We start from the raw sequence: 19,051 nt of genomic DNA, 5'->3' as shown, positions 1-19,051 counted from the left end.
TGCTATCAGAAAGCACTTCTACATCTTGTAGTGTAATAGGTGAGCAATCTGGGCTCCTTGAAGACTTCCTCTGCTCAAAGCACAGTGCTGAGAGATTTACAAAGGTTAGACAAAGTAATCCTCGTGAAACTGATAAAAAGGAGATGGGGTTAACACTCTTTTATAGATGAGGAGATTGAAGTTTTAGAGAAATTAACTTCTGTGTCCCAGGACACATGGAAAGTATGTGTCAGAACTTGGATTGGACAAGTTAAACCAACACTAGAGATCATATTTATTTCTCTACCCCATGTCGTTTGTGACTGTTCAGATTGTGTTATGTATTATTTAAAGTGCTCTACTTCATTAACTACTTTTTGAGGAGGAGAGGACTTATCATTTTACGTTTATGGTACAAATAAAGATAAAAGTGAAACTAAGAGTTTAACGATTTGCCCACAGTTATATAATGGCATAACTGAATTAACTTGAAAAAGCCTAAAAGAAAAATACAGTGATATTTAATGTGGCTTTTCTTTTTAAATGTAGACTCAATAATATAATACCACATTCTAATCTCTCAATTCATATGCTCATTCAAAATTATATATACTGAGAAAGAAAAAGTTGGTATATCTGAAAGCAGAAACCTCTTTAAATATTTGAAACCAGGAAATTTAATAGACAATTGATTGACCACGTGAAAGAAAGGGTAAGAAGCTAAAGAAAGAACAATAGGGTCACACAGGAATTGACAACAACATGAAATCACTCTCACCCCTAGGCTGAAGGGATAAAGTCTGAGTCCAGGAAACTAGGATAAATCCAGTGGGTCTATCAGACCAGAGCTGGAACCCTAAATGAACCTAGCTGCTGCTGGAAATAAACCAGGAAACAGAGAAAACAGAAGGTAGAGAGAGAGAGAGGAAAAAATAGAACAGGAAATAGAGTCCTGCCTTCCAATTTAGTGCTTCCTACCGGCCAACTCCACTCAGAAGCCATTGGTCCGGACAGCCTAAGAAATGTGGTTCTGAAATAGAGAACAGAATAAAAGATGGGCAGAGTATAGATGTAAAGCAAACAGGTAACCGATCAGTTGAGTTGGTTATACATGGGGTACCTACTCTAGATAGCACACAATTAGGTATATATCCACATATTCATATCTATATAACACAAACACCCATGCAATTTAACACAAGCAGCAGAAGGCCATTATCCCCAATCATTCTAGACAAAAGAAATCTTACTAAACTTGTAAAAACTATACTATTAAGCCTTTGCATCAGTCTTCACTAGGAATCTTCCCTACTCCTTCCAATCTACACCCACCTCTACCACAAACACTCACGGGCACCTAAATGCACATGCACAAGCCCAAACTCTCCCATTCACATCCTGCTCACAGCACCTTGAGGGGAATAATTCACCCCTCTGGGCGCTCATTTCCTCCTCTGCTAACAGGGCTAATCGCCCTGGCCTGGTGCACAAAAGAAAGCCATACCTACTAATTTACTTAAAGCTCATAAACTCTTTTGAAGATGAAAAGCTCTAGTTTTCTCATTCTGTTCCTTTGCTTCAAATAAAAAAGCTACCTTATATAAAGGTTTCTGGGGGATTTATTACCAGACTTCTATCTAGAAAAAGTTGTACCACAATTACAACTTTAATGACCTACTCTAAAAATTCCCAAGGCTATGACATAATTAGTTCATTATATAATCAGTACTTAAAAAAAATCATTTGTCAGAAGTAAATAAGAAGTGACTGGGGCTCTTGGAAATAATCTACATTATTTGATGTAGAAAAGGCAGAAGTCATATTTATCAAGTACCTACAATTTTTCAGATTCTGTGCTAAATACTTTATATAATTACTTATATATTCCACCCAGGATTTTTATGTCAGCATTGTTTTACTTGTGGTTTCAAAGGCAAAAAATAGAGGTTTGGAATGATTAAGTAATTTGATCAAGTCACAAAGCTAGTAAGGTTTGAAGTTGTGATTTGTGTCCAGGGCATTTTGCCAGTGACTCTTCATTGCTGAACATTGGAAAGCTTGTAACTTACTTTTCCTGAGCCCACAGCTGTCAACCCATATATTAGAACCTTTAGTGTCAATAGTAACTTTTGCTATGAACAGGAAGTAGACATTGAACAGTAAAAGAGAAATAATCAGAATAAAGAAGACTGCCCTGTTCTTAGTACAAAGAAACCACACCTAGAATAGGTTTACCTGCAGACAGCACCCTTTAATAGGGAAACTGAAAATAAATTATTTAGAAGAACATGTTGATGAATGGCAGAACTGGAGACAGTCTCCTCTGAGGGGAGGAAAGTGGGGTTGTCATCACACAGCTGATGACTAGCTTGGGACACTTGTTATGGGAGGCCTTGATATATACAATGACCTACCAGTAAGGGGGAGTGGAAGGGACTAAGATGTTGGCTCACTCTAAGGAAAGACTTTTTTTTTTAAACATCTTTATTGGAGTATAATTGCTTTACAATGGTGTGTTAGTTTCTGCTTTATAACAAAGTGAATCAGTTATACATATACATATGTCCCCATATCTCTTCCCTCTTGCATCTCCCTCCCTCCCACCCTCCCTATCCCACCCCTCTAGGTGGTCACAAAGCACTGAGAGCTGATCTCCCTGTGCTATGCGGCTGCTTCCCACTAGCTATCTATTTTACGTTTGGTAGTGTATATATGTCCATGCCACTCTCTCACTTTGTCCCAGCTTACCCTTCCCCCTCCCCGTGTCCTCAAGTCCATTCTCTAGTAGGTCTGTGTCTTTATTCCCATCTTGCCCCTAGGTTCTTCATGACCTTTTTTTTTTTTTTTAGATTCCATATATATGTGTTAGCATACAGTATTTGTTTTTCTCTTTCTGACTTACTTCACTCTGTATGACAGACTCTAGGTCCATCCACCTCACTACAAATGACTCAATTTCATTTCTTTTTATGGCTGAGTAATATTCCATTGTATATATGTGCCACATCTTCTTTATCCATTCATCTGATGATGGACACTTAGGTTGCTTCCATGTCTTGGCTATTGTAAATAGAGCTGCAATGAACATTGTGGTACATGACTCTTTTTGAATTATGGTTTTCTCAGGGTATATGCCCAGTAGTGGGATTGCTGGGTCATAGGGTAGTTCTTAAGGAACCTCCATACTGTCCTCCATAGTGGCTGTATCAATTTACATTCCCACCAACAGTGCAAGAGGGTTGCCTTTTCTCTACAACCTCTCTAGCATTTATTGTTTGTAGATTTTTTGATGATGGCCATTCTGACCGGTGTGAGATGATATCTCATTGTAGTTTTGATTTGCATTTCTCTAATGATTAATGATGTTGAGCATTCTTTCATGTGTTTGTTGGCAATCTGTATATCTTCTTTGGAGAAATGTCTATTTAGGTCTTCTGCCCATTTTTGGATTGGGTTGTTTGTTTCTTTGATACTGAGCTGCAGGAAAGACTTTTAAACAAATCCTTACAGAAGTGGAATGTTATTTCAGTGGCCCAAAACCACTTGGTTGAAAAATTCAGTGTTCCTGTATACTCAAATTACTCAAAATCTGCTCTGTTTGGAGATTATGTAAGAGTTTTCTCTTATGCATAAGTCAATATTTTTCTACAAATCAGTGATATTGGATGAGTACATTGAAGAAGCAGCTGATGCCAAAACATTTGCTTATAGAGTATTCCATCTTTAACAATCATGATCACTGTTCTATATGAGAAATTATTTACATAATACAAAGCTCATGGTTTAGGATGAAGCATCAGATGAACCAAACTATTTCTAGATGCAAAACTTACTAAATTTCAATACACCTTTATATTTTTTAAGGTATTATGTTTTTTCCCTTTATTTTGATTAGGATTTGTTCCTGAATTTAGCCCACATTAACTAATGAAAGAACTAGTAAAAACTAGTTCTAATTTTAAAATATGTGATTTCATAGTCATGAATTTATTTTCACTGATTACCTAGAAACTGTTTTCCTCAATAAAAATATTTTTGAAAGATACTTGCTTTAAAATTTCATAATCTGAACATCTATATTCTTGTGAACAAACCATTTAAATTTCCTGTTATAGAGTAAGTTATTTTGATTACCAGCCCACTAGTTGTTCTCTATGGATCCTTTAAATTATATATAAACACCTTTGCAATCAATGGTAATCAGTTTCCACCCTAATTTGCTTCCCATGATGTTATTAGACTTGGAATAGCTATAGTGTTGGAATCTCTAGAGCCTGTGATTTCTTTTTAACAGCTTTCCTCAATAAATTTAAGTGCTTTTCTTGAAATGAATTACCTTCAGTTTCGTATGGACAAAGAAAAGTTAGTTTCATCAGGTGTTACTGAAGCTGAGTTCAATTTTAGTTACCATTAGCAGGGCACATGGGACCTCTATGTCTATACCTCTCTTAGAGGACTTCTACAGGGTGACCAATCATCTGGAAATGGTTGTGTTCTGAGTCTCAGAACCAATGCTTTTGTGAAGAAGGCTGTAAGTGATTGTCTCTCTCTCTGAGGTTCCCATCTGCCTTAATCTGAGATATATGGAGGGGTGTGCGTGTGTGTGTCTGCGTGTGTGTATATGCACACACGTACATACTTGGGTTTGGGTTCAAATAACTATTTTCACGTGAAAGCATATGTCTGTGTATGATATGTGTGTGTGTTTATTATTTTTTCCATGGTGGTTTGGAGGTTGGGTGGGGTGGTGCTGAGGCTGGAAGCAAGGAACACAGCTTGAGGTGATTGCAGTGGTCCTGGCAGAACACCAGACTGTGGCGTCACGGTTCCCCACCCACACTGGAAGCCAGAGACTGGCTGGAAGCAGATTCCCACTAGCTCTTCTGCTTTTTTTAAAAGAATTATGTCACTTTATCTCAGTGCTATACAATATGAGAAGATAATATTTCCCCTTAGAATATACGCATGCTTAATAATACCTCCATTTACAAATTTACTTCTATGCTAATTATCTAAAATATTCTCTATTCAGCTTGAGGTCTTCCTGCCATTGTTTCTAAATCATTATTCTGCCAATCAGATTCTTGTATTATTTCTACAGAACTGCATTTATACCAAAACAACTTCAAGTTCACTTTTTTGTTTGTTTACATCTTAACATTCCAGTGACGTTGTCTCTCCTTTATGTCAAAGATTTGACACAATTCTTTAAATAAAAATAACTAATATTAACTGAACATTTGGAAATCAACAACAACAAAATACGCATTTTATATGTATTATCAGTAAACCTCTGTCCTGTGATATTTCCAACTCAATTCCCATTTATTTGTTGAGGAAACTGAGTCTCAAATGTTTATATATGTGTATGGAAATAACAGCTAGAAACAGGAAAGATACAATGCACCACCTTGGAAGGTAATGTACTTTCTGTCACTGTAACACTCAAGCAGAGGTGGGATGACAACTTGTCAGGGATGCCACCGGACAGAGTCAAGATTCACACTCAGGTCTTTAAACTCCTAAATCTGTCCTCTTTTTCCTCAACCCTACTCAAAAAATATAGTCTCACTATTGAGAAGCTAAATAGTGGTGATGATGCTGAAGGGAGTTACAGAATGAACTACTCCTTTCTATTTAATATTCAGAAAATCAAAGATAAGCACTTGGAGTGAAAGGGCTACATTTTATTTTTCATTTTGATGTTTAAGAATACACAATCAGAAATACTATATAGTTCGCAGATGTTAATAATCAAGAAATGTAGACTTTTCTCAGTGTCATGTCAATGAGCCACTGATTTGATTGGTAGGGAAAAGAATCATTTAAATATACTTAAGAGCTAGTGAATAAGAACTATATATATTGCTGATTAAAAAACGCTTCTCGGATATACCACAGTATTCTTCCGATTAGACTATTTGCAAATGACATCACTTCCTGTTTACACTGGGTCATGTTCTGACCTTGTGTGAAACCCTGATCTTTAAATTAGTGCATGATATATTTCATATCCAGGGAGAATCAAAGGTAATCCTAGTTCAACTGAAAAGGGTAGGGCACATTTTATATAAAATAAATAGTTGATGTAAATCAGAAGAAAAAAATGTTTTTGGCGTTTTAGGAAGAATAAAAATAAATGCAAAGAAAAATAATTACTAAAGAAGCATGAGGCAGGGTAACTTCCACAGTATGCTTTTCTTTGTCCCTAAAACAGAGCTGGTTCTGCAGCTGCTCACACCGGGCATCTTAGTGTGGGAAGGAAAGTTCACTTTGCCAGAAGAGCATTCCATTCCCATTCTCAGGAAAAGAAAAATGAGAGTTGAAATGTCTACTGTTTTTCAGAGGCAAGAATCAAGAGGCACAATACTAAACAAATCTAAACCATGGCAAACCTTAGGGCAGCGATATTCATTTTGAGTGGGTCTGATGTAGAGCCTCAGGTTTAACATTAGCCAGTCTTAAAATACAATTCATTTTTTTTATAGGGAAGTCCACAGTGGTCCCTAGTCCTTTAATAACACTTCATAAAAAAACACCAGGCCCTCAGTATGGATTCAATAAATTCTCTGCATTAATATTCTTTTGGATATCCTCAGAACCTTTCACTCTCAGGGCAATGTAAGGACAGTTTGATTTCTTTATGTAAGTTTTCTCATTTGAGAGAAATATTCATAGTCAGGAGTGCTGTATCCTTGAATGGCTCCAAGATCCTTTCTGTTGCTCAAGGAAGAGCTCTGGCAGCATCCATGACCCACTCCGTCTCCAACACCCCTTCTCCAAAGGCAAGAAAGGTGTCAGGCTTTAGCGTGAACTCTATGTAGATCCTACCACTTCTTCCCACCACCACTGCTACATCTCTTCCATGGATTCCTGAAATGCCCCTTTCCTGGTCTCTCTGCTTTTGCCCTGGCTGCTTAATGACTATTCTCAACACAAAGATCAGATAATCCTTTAAAAATATAAGTCATATTATCTTACTTCTCAGAGAAACTCCCCAAGTCATGAAAATGAAAGACAGAGTCCTTTAATGATGAATAAGTTCCTCCTCTTGTCCTCCTGTCATCCCTCTAAGGTGTTTTTTATGATTTTTCCCAAACCATACCACTCCAGTCACAGCAGCCTCCTTGAAGTTCATCAAACACATCAGGAACATTCTCATGTTCCCTCTGCCTGGGATGCTCTTTCTGGCATCTCTGTGGCAAGTCCCCTCATGTCCTCAAGACGTGGCTCAGATGGCACCTCCACAGTGAGCCCTCACCTGACCACTGTAACCTGCTTCCCACCCCTAGCCCCCAGGCTCTCCACCCCTCCACCCTGGTTTTCAAAGTGTGCTCTCTGACCTGCGGCAACAGGATCTCCTGAGAACCTGTTATTCAATACAAATTATCTGCACCCAGCCCAGATTTACTGATTCAGAAACTCTGGGGGTTTCTGAGAATAGTGATCTGTGCTTGCACAAGCCCTCCAGGTGTTTCTGATGTACCCTGAGGTCCGAGATTCATTGTCCTATAGTAACATTACTTAATGAAAAAATATTAGAAGCTTTCCCTTTCAAGTCAGACGTAACAAGGATGCCAGGTCCAACCCTTCAATTAGGCAGTTTCTTGGTGGTTTTAGCCAGCAAAATATGAATAGAAAAGTAAATACAGTTTAATGAAATATACCAATTTACTATTTTCCCAAGACATTATAATCCTTTTAAAAAAATCAAACTCTTAAAATTAATAATGGATTTCATTAATCTTGCTGGCCAGAACACAATATATAAAATTTTTGCTTTTCTATACCCCATGAGCAAATATTTAGAATAAGGAATTTTTTTGAAAAAGAAATCCTATTCAAAGTGGCTACTAAAATTATAAGTGCCACAGAATAAACCTAACCAATGGTGCATAAGATCCTTTTGGAGAAAATTATAAAATTTCATGAGGTATCTAAAACATTGTTTCTCTAAACAGAGAAATATGAAAGTATATCATTTTCCTGAATGGGAAGAACAACACTGTAAAATACCAATTTTCTCAAATTTATCTACAAATTAAATGCAGTTTCCCATGTGTGTGTTTATGTGTGTGAATGTATGTGTATGTGTGCATGTGTGCATGATTCAAAAACTAGATAGGATACTAAAGTGTGAAAGAAGTTAAGTTAGTAAATAAATATATAAAGTTTTGAAGACACACAGGTAAGGGGGATTTGCCTTACAAGATATAAAGACTGGTAGTAAAGACAGTGTGAAATTGGTCATGTGATAAACAGACCAATAGTAAAGAATAGAGAGAATAGAAACAAACCTACATATACTTAGAGATCACTATAATAACACTTAAGTAACATTAGAAGGAGTCAGAGGCGAGAGGAAAAATCATACACAAAGAGTTGGAGAGCCACTGATCATACATATGAAAGAATGAATTATATGATGGTCTCACCACACACACACACACACACACACACACACACATACACATACATGCACATGCACACACGCACACACACATACAAATAAATCCAGTTGCATTACCTATTTAAATATGAAAATTAAAAAAAATATTTAGAAGAATATACAGCAGAAAGATATCTTTATGAACATGGGCTAAGGAATAATTTATTGACGAAGATGCACAAGAAAAAAATGATCATAATTAAAAACAAATCAATTTGATTTCTTAATACAAAAACAAAAGATATTTCTGCACTATTAAAAATCACCAAAACAAAGTTTAAAAAGAAAGTCAAAGATAGTAAGAGTATTGCAAAGCATATAACCAAGAATTTTCCTCTTATGATGTGTAAGTAACTTTTAAAAATCAGTAAGAAAGGAGAAACGCAAACATGTTAAAAGGACTTTAACATGTAAATAACAAAGAAGGAAACCCAAATGGCACACACCTCCCAAAAACCCAAAAAACAATAATGAAACAAAAAGTTAAAAAGGATATTCTCTAATAATTAGAGACATGAAAATTAAAATGAGATGTCATTTTACATCCAACACAGGTGCAAAAATGAATTCTAAATTATGGTGAATTATGGGGAATAGTGTATAAATTGGTGCAACAATTTTGTAGAATATAAAATAAAAGTAAATGAGCATGCTTCCTATGATCCAGAGGTTCTATTTCTTGCCTTGTTATATGCCCACAAAGGAATTTTCATACTATCGTCTCACAGAAGATATGTGCAAGAATGTTAATGGCAGCATTTATTTTAATTGTGAAAATTAGAAGCAGTCAAAATGGCCATAAAATGGATATGAATAAATAAACATAGATTGTTCAAAATTACAATGGAATAGAAGCCTACTGTAAAAGTGAATGGACTATTTTTAGGTCAAGATGCACAGAGTTCTTGTTTCAGAAATTCCTCTGCTTGAAGTAATTATTCACAGTGGTTAAAATATAAAAATGAAAATCTAAAAGCAGCTTCTGGTTTGAATACCAGAAAAGGAACAGAAATCCAAAGCATGAGTGGTTCTGCAACCATGGACTTGCCAGGCTCAGGATCCAAGTGCAAATTCTGGGAGTCTAGACTTCACCTCCTTCAGGAAAAAAGGGCTAAAGGTGACCTCATGGAATAGAGGAAGAGTCAGGATCTCTGTTTGATACTTGGGGACCAGGGTATATGGCTCATCCCCTCCAAAGAAAAGCAGCTTTAAAAACTGCTGCTAAGGAAGAAAAAAAGCCTGGGATTATAACTCTAGAGCAGACAAGGAACTGTCTGTGATGATGGGAAAGAACTGTCCATTAAGGTACCCATTAGACACAAATGGCTAGTGCTACTGGGAAACTGCATTTTAAATATTATTTAATTTAGTTGATTGGAAATTAAATTTAAATAGCCACAAGTGGCCCGTGGCTACTATTGGACACTATTGTTCTAAGTAACCGAAAGGCCTAGGGAGAAGAACATGGACATGGAATTCATGAGCTGATTAGACTTCTGTTGGGTTGGGGACTGAATCTGTGTATCCCTAATATCACAACTTTATAAAACCCAGTTCTGAATTGCCTGAATCCAGGGGGTCTCAGAGGCAACTGACAATAGCATTACAGAGATGGATGGGCATTAAGGAAAGTAAGCAGGGAGAGGAGAGGATGAAGGTAGGAAGAGAGAGGGAAAAAAGAAAAAAAAAAAAAGCTATACACAATTCTCTGATTAAAAGGAGACTGAAAGCAAATATTGAAAACATATAAAGAAATTGAATCCTATAAAAGACAGTCAATAAAATTCACTCCAGAAAAAAATGATTTTATGGAACAAACAATTGTTTTGAAAGATGTTTAAAATGCTCAATGAGATAAAATATTAACTCAAATTAAAAAATAAGCATAAAACAAAAGCATGCTCCCCCTAAAAAACAGAAACTCTCGTCTTATGAAAGAGAATTCATTAAAATCATAGGGAAACTATAATATAATGTAAATATAATATCATATAAGTTAGAAAATGCATTCAGTGGGTAAACATAACTGGATATAATTAAAACACAAATTAGTGAATTGAAAGATGGTCCTGGGAAACTCACCCAGAAAAAAACCCAGAGGGACAAAGGGATAAATCATACAAAACATGTAGGACAGATGGAGAGGCTGTAGCATATGCTCAACAGTAATCCCAGAAAAAAAAAAAAAATTGAGGAAATGACAGAAAAGCAATATTTGAAAAAGTAATAGCTGAGGATTTTCAAGATTGAAAAAAGATAGATGTTCTCTAATCAAAAAACACACTAAAAGTACCAAAATATATAACTTCTACAATAAATCAATCCAGAGCTAGATAGGTTATAGTAAAATTGAAGAACATCAAGGATTAGGAGAAAAATCTCAAAGCCAATCAGAGGTTTCATTAAGGAAAAATTCATAGAATGTGAAATCTTAAATTTATCATGATGGCTATTTTGAGAAAGAATGAAATGAAAGGGAAATTTTCAAAAAGCTCTCAACTGTTTCTGTCGTTTTTGTTTTTCATAAAAAAACCCTGCAGTTAATAAGCAAATATTTATATGATGAAACTGAGTGATGGGTGCCACTCAGTTTTTTATGATTTCTAAAATAGGTTATATTTTTTAGCATTTCAAATTTATACTTCTTTTTAATTGAGTGTTCAGAATAAAATATTCAGAAATAAATGAATTGAATATACACGTATCATATCTAAATGGTTAGATTTATAAAGCATGCTGTAGTATGGAAAAATATAAAGAAAATAAGTTTGTATGACACCTATCAGCTGAGCACCAGCCCTACATAGGGGCAAAAATGTAAATGCTTGTCCAAGATGATGACTCACAAGGAAGGAAAGTGATTTACACAGTGAAGGAAGAAAATGTTCAAGAGAGTTTAGCTTTGTCTATCATGTTTAATTTTTTTAAAAAAATACAATTTTAAAGCAAATATTATTGATATTTTTAAGGAATTACTCCATTCTGGAGGCATAATCAAGGAAGGAATGGAAACATTACATAAAATGATTTCAAATCCCAAAATTCTAATTAGGCAATCATAAGTTTTTCAAATTTCACATGTCCTCCAAGATTTTAATGTGTCATTTTGGGGAGGCAAGCTTTCTGTTGCCCTTACCAGCCACTGACAGCATTTAACTTTGTACTCTGATGAGGTATTTTAGCTGAAGAGATCGTCTCAAATCCCTAAAATATGCCTACATGCAAAATGTTGAGATCGGCAGCTGAAGATTGAGAAAAAGTTTATAAAGGGAGTGGGCCATTGCACAGGGTGGAAGTGGTGGGCTTGGGGGCCAGTACAGGCTGTCCCATGACTCTACGTTCACATGTGGAACTCCAAAAATTCCCAGATTCTAAATATGAGCCTGATCTTCCAGAACATTATCAAGGTAGGAGGGTAAGCATTTTACTTAATAGCTTTTAGCTTGAATTATAACATTCAAGTGTTTTAATATATGGTTGGCTTCTAGGGTTGCCCTCGGCCGGTCCCTAAAAACATTAGGAGCAAAATTAGACACATGCTCTATATAAGTGGTGGTTTGGGTGTCAATAGGCAGGCTAACTCTAGGAAAGATGAGTGGGATTTCACAGGTAGGCTTGGGACTCTGTCATGCATATACTAAAATAAGAAATTCTTCAACCTGGGATGGATCACTTGAACAGATTTTTCTCAATGGGCAGAGCTGCCTTTTCTTGTAGATGGTAGAGATAAAGGTTATCTCTAAGTTTTCTTTGTTCTACCTCAGATAACAAATCAACACTATAAGCCCTCCTCAGCAGCACTGATTAATTCCTTTTGCGAGCAGAGTTAGGTAAGGTTTTAATATCCGGAGAAAACAATTGTAGAGCTTGCAGCTTGGAATACAGGAGGGCATGGAAGTGATGGTAAAGGGAGAGCAATAGACCAGCTGACCTAAATGCACCTATTCACTTAACTAACACTGGAGTGGACCTCACATTTTGAGCTTATATTAGCATCCCCTGGAGGACCTGCTAAGACAGATCGCTAGGCACCCCAGAGAGCCTCTGATCAAGACCCCTGATACTCAAAGCAAGATCCGAGAACCAGCAGCCTCAGCCCTGTCTGGAATGACATGCAGACTCTTGGCCACCACCCCAGATCTTCTAATCAGGCTCTGCATTTGAACAAGTTCCCCAGGCGATTGAGATGCACGTACAGGTGTCAGAAGGGCTATCCCAAAGGGCTTGTCACATATTATTGATCATGAAATTCAAATACCACAGAACCTGCCTCTCCCTTTCCTACAGTTTTCTACTTTATGTGAATTATGGTTTCTTCCACTCTTCTTTCTACAGCAAACTAGTTCAATATGCCTTTGATTTTCAGGATTTTCTGTCCAAGGATTGCCACCCCTACTTATTTGTGGGCACTATTATCAACTTATTCTTATTTTTGTATTATTTCTATCACTCAGTGATTTGGGTGGGATGGGGGGAAGATAGATGCCTTCTTGATGTAATATTATGAGCATATTATTTTATAAAGAAAAATTTGAGCAGCTATTTATTTGAATTATGAGTTGAGTCAGGCCTCAAATATCAATATTTAAAAAAAACTTGGATGAATTATCCTTTACAAATGAACAAGTTGTAAATACCACTGAGAATAATTATGAATTAACACTTGCCAAACCTTGGAAGATAAGAGAGCTGCCAATAGACTGGAGGGGGTCGAGTATTCTTACTTTGAAGAGATGAAGACAGACTTGTACCAATTAAATCAGGAGTGTTGTAATATAAAACTGTAAAGAATTATTACAAAGTTCTCTCATGGACTGGATTAATAGGACAAGCCAAACTAATAGAACTAACAAAGCAAACTAGAAGAATGACATAGAGTGCTTCTTGATATTTAGCAGAACATACGATGTCCTTGTGGGCAAGATAACGGGATATGATGCAGTTTGGATTTATAGATTTATAGTTAGTATAATCATCAACTGTCCCTCAAAAGTGCTAATATCAAGTTGGACAGAAGCCTCGAGCAGCATGCTGCAGGCTTTGCCCTTGCACTTGTCCTTCACCACTTTTATATTAGTGATTGGGATAAACACCTGGATGGTGTGTTGGTGTGTGTGTGTTTTCAGGAGGTATCAGGGATGACATGAAAGCAACCTGAGAGGAAGAGCTAACATGACAGATGATACACCACTCAACTTTCAAACATATTCTCAGCAACAAAGTCTGAAAAGAAGGATCAAAGGACAGAAGTTGACATTTCATAGGGATAGGTTTTGCAATACCTCATTCAGTTGAATAACTCAATTATGCAAAGGTGGGATAGAGATACTTTGGGGGTAGAATTTTGTATCAATAAAGTCTTGGGGTTGAGTTAATGGCACATGACATATAAATCATAGAGGATTTAAAACAATTTTTAAAAGACAACTTGTTTGGTATTAAGATACATATGCTTCCCTGATTGATGATGGTTAAGTGAATAAAGTAATCGTGAATTGATTAACAGGCTATTGAAAGCCTAAACAGAAATCTGATGTTCAGGGCCAAAAAGAAGTCTCTCACAGTCTTAATTCCCTTATGAGGACTCAGTGTAATAACTGTATTTTTCACCAGAACAATTAGGCATTGTTCAGAGAGCATCTTTGCTTAGGTAGCTGGGCCAATTGCCTCAGCCCAGGAACTTATGAATTTCATAAGCAACATATTATAGCAAGTCTCTTGATATAAAATGAATAAAAACCCTCTAGAAGTGCACACTGAAGGAGTCGAATCTGACCCATAACAAGGTGCTTGTCATACGGTACTTCCTTAATTATCACTCAAGACTGACAGGACCCAAAACACATGTTCACCAATGTGTGTGGTTAGTGCTACCATGTTATTTCTCCAGTGTATAAAGGGTTAGAATAAACCTCATTTTCTTTTTAAGAGTGATTTAGTGAACACTAGTTCCTTGAGTTCTATTAGTAATACCCAAGTTAGAGTCAATGAGTATAAATTTGGAAAAAAACTGAGTCAAACAAAATTAAGCGGCTATTTTTAACTGCAAGGTGTCTCAGTGGCTTTAATCTGTCAATGTATACTGTGAATTTCTAAGGAGAAATATTAAATGCCGTATTTTCCCCAGCTTACATAACCGTGAAATCCCCCCTTAAAAATATCTTGTGCAACTAATTTATTATAAAATACACTTCAGAAAACAACTAGAAATTTTCTGGGCTCCTTTACTAAATTTCTATATACAGTGTCTTTCTACTCATTCAGATGCCTATAAACAAACAAACAAACAGAGAAAAGATAGTAAAATTACAAGAAAATTCACTAAGTCTCGGTGGTAGAAACAGAGTGGAATCTGAACACATCATTATTATACATATACCATTCTTCTTAATACTACATCAGTTATTATGATTTAACAATTTGGCTACATTCAAAATATGTTTACCAATATATCTACATCTGATACAAAGTTTATATCTCTCATTATTTTTCCAGAAGATTCACTCTTGCATAAGATCCCCAGCTTAGTGTATCCTGCTCGCTAAAGGGATCATCAAGAGAGTCATGCGTTCTCTCAGCGTTTGAGTCAGAGATGAGAAAGCAAAACATCTGTGCTGGCTGGAATTTACTGCTTTGGGATACTTTTAATGTCTCATTCTATGTTGAAACTCTCATGATTCCTGAGCTTCTGGCATCCAATCTGCTCCCTTACAGTTCTTACTACACCTGCCTCATTGCACCCCCAAGCCCCCAGCATGACTCACCATCTTGTCAAGTTCCTGTTTTTCAATCACATGGTTTGTGTGTAGGGAGGGATGGTACAATATTCCTAAAATAAATGATTTCATGTATATTTGGTATCACTGGTTCAGTGGAAAGTACCATATCCAAGGAAAGTATAAAATTCCTAGGATATTATTTTTGCCCTCAATTCCAAAATTAGTTTCTCTGGACTATGAAACTGTAGAGGTAAAACTTTAAAATAATTATTTTCTAGAGACTGTTTTCAAATACCTTTTTCTTCCACATTTTCAGTCAATTGATTGTCTCCATCTAACCTGTTTTCATGAAGAGAATGCAGCTGTTACAATCAGCTTGTGAACAGAGGAACTATGGGAACCCATGGGACAATTTGTTAAGTATGCCTTCACTTTTACCACATGAAATACATCACAAGCTGGCAATTGTAGTGTGACTTCCTCTTCAACACAGCACTGCTCTCTGTCCTATAGCCCTCCCCTCACAGCCAGGATCCGTCTCACAGAGTAACTCAGACTGTAAGCATGGTGCTCAGACTGCAACCATGCTGGCCAAGAAGTCAGAAGACTCGGGCTCAAATCCTAGCTCCATCACTAATGTTTTTGTGAGACTGGCCAAGTTCCTGAGCCTCAGCTTATTCTGTTTATAAATGAAGATACTAACACATCCCAGTAGGTTGGAATATTACATAATAAGGAGAATGAGAAAGTTCTGCATTTAATAGACACTCAAAATGTGTAAGCTAATATGAATTCTATGAGCTAATATGAGTTGTTTTCTGCCATAGTTTTCAAGCTTAATATCTGCAAATTAAGACAAAATGAGTAAAACTAAACATTGCTGTGAGATAATCTGTTTTAAAGCACTTAGAATAGTAAAAGTGCTGTGCAAATATAAACAATAACACTGCTACTATTACTACCAAAAAATTGTCCAACGAAGACTGCTATATTTTTTTTATGTGAGTTGCATGCCTTTGAAAATTTTCATCATCCATACAGTTTATTGAAATGTTGTAAGAGCATTCAATTGTGCTTAAAACTGGTCTCCTTGCTTGATCATAGGGCTCTATCCATACATTCCTGAACTAATAATGATGCTCTTGATCTTTTGATTGCTTCTGACCTATGAATAGGTAGCCAGACTCTTGGGAACTCAACAAGGCTCAAGTACAGCCATGAAATTCTGATCAAGTTGAAGTCAGGAGTGTGACAGATTTTTGCTGTGAACACAGGTTAAAGTTTAAGGTAAAGGAAAAAAGAATCCTGAGTACTCATTCTATAGCCATTGACCTTATTAGCTTGCAAAAGACTGGCTATGCTTCCAGATATGTGGGAAGAACCTACTAGGGAAGAGGAATTTGGCAAATCACCAATGGTACACAATTGTCATTAAATGACTAACATTCACCTGCTTTCTAGTGCTTAGTAACTGTTTATTGCAAAGATTAAAATGTATCCAACTGTTACTATTCTCATTTCTTTTGTATTTTAGAGTTTATAAAATCATCTTTAATATATCATTTATTATAATGTGCAGTTTCACCTGTATTGTCCTTTCACATTTGCATTAAATTTAATTAACTCCATACAAAATCTCCCATTTTTATAACTCCCATTTTCAAACAGGAAAGTTGAGGCTCTGAAGGCAACGTGATCCAAAGCTCACCATTTTGGAAATAGAATTGCTTTTTCGTGAGAAAAGCTGGAGATAATGTGTTCTTCAGTGTCTGAGAATCACTGATGCAACAGATGTATCTTCAATCAATTGATTTTTGTTTATTTGCCAACCATTTCTTTATTTATTCTGTTGCACTCCCTGTATCCTTCCTAGACAGGTTAAACTACATTGCAGGACACGGGATGTAGAAACAAACAGAAGATAATGTTAAAAAAAAAGAACCAACACTCTGCCTGCATATGGCTTATAAAGAAACTTTTATGACAAAACAGATGGTTTATAAAAAAGAAATGATTCTCCAGCCCAGCTGACATTATACTCATTAGATGATCAGAAGGCACCTACCAAAAGTGATCTGATTGATTAGATGATCACAAGGCACCTACCAAAAGTGATCTGATTGATTAGATGATCACAAGGCATCTACCAAAAGTGATCTGATTGTAATACCAACATTTATAAAACATCGTGTTTGCCTCCACCTCCCAACAGCTTCTGTCAAAACCTAGTTGCATGTTTTTCTTCAAGTTGAAATTCTTTATCCTTAAAATAAAAAGCTGTGTCCTCTCTCCACATCAGACGATCCAAGACATCCTCCCCTATGGGGAAAAAATGGAAATCCTTGGCTCACCAAAGTGATGCGTTAATAATCTTGGCAATAGTTCAGGTTAGTACAGGTACTTTCCAAACATCCACATCAAACACTTTTCATATATCTAAGCCTCCCGGAGTGACAAGTCTTACATGATTTTCAAGCTGGTTTTCTCAGGTAGAAACTGCCAGTGTATTCCTCAGTCTATGACATAACCTCGATGAATCAATTTCCAGTGTGTGATCTAACTTGGGACTTCGATCAAAATGATTTTCACTTGCAATGTCTGTCAAGTGCTGAAAACAGGTTCACATGAGCTATAGCCAGCTGGGTCTCCATGGGTGAAATACCATACTCCTAACTGTACTTATCCTGCTGAATTTCTTCTTGACAATGGACAAAGCATGATGGAATTATCATGCTTTACCATGTGTAACCTTCTGTCTTCTATACTGTTCTCTGTATCTGAACTGATGCAGAGACCAAGATATGCATTCTTAATGCATTTATTAGAAACCATGCCATGTACTTCAAATACACACTGCACACAAACATATACAATATACACACACATACACCATACAAAAGTGCATAAATGTTTAAAAAGTCAGCAAATACTTATTTGTATAGTATTTTGTGCTAGAGAAGTATAATACATGAAAACTGCCTTCTTATTAGGGCCAAAGACTAGGGAGAAGGCACATATAAAGCATTAAACACAAACAGATAATATAAGTGAACAGAGCAACTCCCTCTATTTCAGGGAGTGCGGCATTTGCTTGAGACCACTAGAGGTGGTTGCAATTCCCTAGCTAAGTATTAGATACTTAGAGCAAATTTTAGAGCAAATTAGAGCAAATTTTCAAGTAAAAAAAAAAAGAATTGTCCAACCAGTTAGAAGGGAGGGTCAGTGTCTTAATTCTAGCTTGACAATGAAGCAAGGATGCAGCTACAAATTTGGGCAAAAGTGCAGGGATAAAGATGATCTTTGGCTGCAGCTAGACTGAGAAGAACCTTGTAACAATTTGAGCAAGAAAGTCCTGGGGTGTTACAATTAACACTTCATTTCTTGATGGTATTTGCCTGCCTACCAATGTTTCCTTCCTTCCTTCCTTCCAAATGCATTAAGTGAGTACACAGTAGGGACTTGCCTGGACTAGACAATCACTTCAAATTCAATACAAGCTTATCTTAATGACATTTCAGGATCTTAGTATGCAGCTTTTTCTACTGCCCTTGTGTAGATATCCATAGTACAGTCATATTTCAGCAACTTGATTTGCCCTTGGCAAACCCACTTTTTTTTTTTTTTGAATTTTATTTTAGTTTTTTATACAGCAAGTACTTATTAGTCATCCATTTTATACACATCAGTGTATACGTGTCAATCCCAATCTCCCAATTCATCACACCCCCACCCCCACCCCCCGATGCTTTCCCCTCTTGTTGTCCATACATTTGTTCTCTACATCTGTGTCTCTATTTCTGCCCTGCAAACCGGTTCATCTGTACCATTTTTCTAGGTTCCACATATATGAAATAATATACGATATTTGTTTTTCTCCTTTGACTTACTTCACTCTGTGTGACAG

At 36.4% G+C, this 19,051-nt stretch overlaps 1 protein-coding gene and 1 long non-coding RNA gene across 11 annotated transcripts in view; both read right to left on the bottom strand.

The window, feature by feature from the left end:
* Positions 1-19,051, bottom strand: part of NRG3 (neuregulin 3) — a 1,093,570-nt gene that overhangs the window by 272,502 nt on the left and 802,017 nt on the right. The window lies entirely within an intron of this gene.
* On the bottom strand, positions 8,531-18,524 carry LOC309635487. The gene is made up of 2 exons (XR_014248856.1): positions 17,250-18,524; positions 8,531-17,208 (listed from the first exon to the last, which is right to left on the bottom strand). It is a non-coding gene; the product is annotated as an uncharacterized lncRNA (long non-coding RNA).

The sequence above is a fragment of the Balaenoptera borealis genome, assembly GCF_965194805.1.
Source record: "Balaenoptera borealis genome assembly, chromosome: 10".
Classification (NCBI taxonomy): domain Eukaryota; kingdom Metazoa; phylum Chordata; class Mammalia; order Artiodactyla; family Balaenopteridae; genus Balaenoptera; species Balaenoptera borealis.
The sequence above is the reverse complement of the archived record's forward strand: the minus strand, read 5'-3'. Positions and strand labels throughout refer to the sequence as shown.